We start from the raw sequence: 1108 nt of genomic DNA on the forward strand, positions 1-1108 counted from the left end.
CCTGCTGTCAGGGGATGGGGAGAGAGGACACAGGAGGGCTGCGGTCCGCAGCCCCGTGCAATCTGAACAGCCGAGTCCCCCGGCTGCCCCAGGGGGTTATTTATTCACAAGCATTGTACTGTTTGGATATTGTAGCCTGTACTGTTCCTTTCCTTTTAGTTTTTTGGGATTTTTTTCTGTTTGTTTTTTGTTTTTCAGGTTTTTTTAAGGGTTGCCAAGTATTTAAGGAGAAATTGTACAGACAAAAGCGCAGTTTATCTTCATGCAAATAAAGTGAAATGATACAAACCACCCAGGAGGTCCTCTGCTGTTGATGGAGACCTCTGGCTCCTCAGAGGGCTGCAGCTGGGGATGCTGGGGGCACTTCATGCTCCATCCACGTGTCCATGGACCCATGGGGGTACCTGGGCCCTGGGGCAAAGGGGTGTCCTGGTAGGAATGAGGCTGCCTGGAATCAGGAGAGCCCAGAGCAACGTGGATTCTGCACCTCTGAAGCTGGGATCTTTCAAACCCTTTCTTTCTCCTCCATAACCAGGGAGAGGTGAGCTGGGCTGGGACATGGGAAGGGATAGGAAAAGGCATCCCATGGCAACGCCATCATCCACAGGGTGATGAACCCACCAGCATCCCCACAGAGCAAAGGGTCAGTCTCCAACTCCCAACACTACCAGAGAGGTAGATAGAGAAGAAAAAAAACCCCACCTCTTGAGCATAATCCCAGAGACCTCTGCAAGAAGGACCCTTTGCTGCCTTGATGGCTCCCCATGGACCCTGGCAGCAGCCACCACCCGACACCCAGGAAACTTTGTCCCCTCCACGTGTCTTCTCTCTCCTTTTACTTTGGATTTGAGTCCTTTTTCCCTTTTTTCTCCTGCCTGTCTTCTGTGCAAGGCAGCAGCAAGTCTCTCCCAGCCCCTGTTTGTCTCATCTCGCCCACATCACTCTCTACCATTCTCCCCGTGCAGCCAAACCTTTTTGACCCAAACTTTGTGGGTTGATGCAGCCACCTCCATGTCCCACGGGAGCAGAGAGGTACCTGCACCCATTCAGGAGCAAGCAGGGGACAGCTGCAAGTCACCATGTTGGTGCTGATGCTGTCACAGGGGCA

The sequence above is a fragment of the Buceros rhinoceros genome, unplaced genomic scaffold (assembly GCF_000710305.1).
Source record: "Buceros rhinoceros silvestris isolate BGI_N320 unplaced genomic scaffold, ASM71030v1 scaffold30165, whole genome shotgun sequence".
Lineage (NCBI taxonomy): Eukaryota > Metazoa > Chordata > Aves > Bucerotiformes > Bucerotidae > Buceros > Buceros rhinoceros.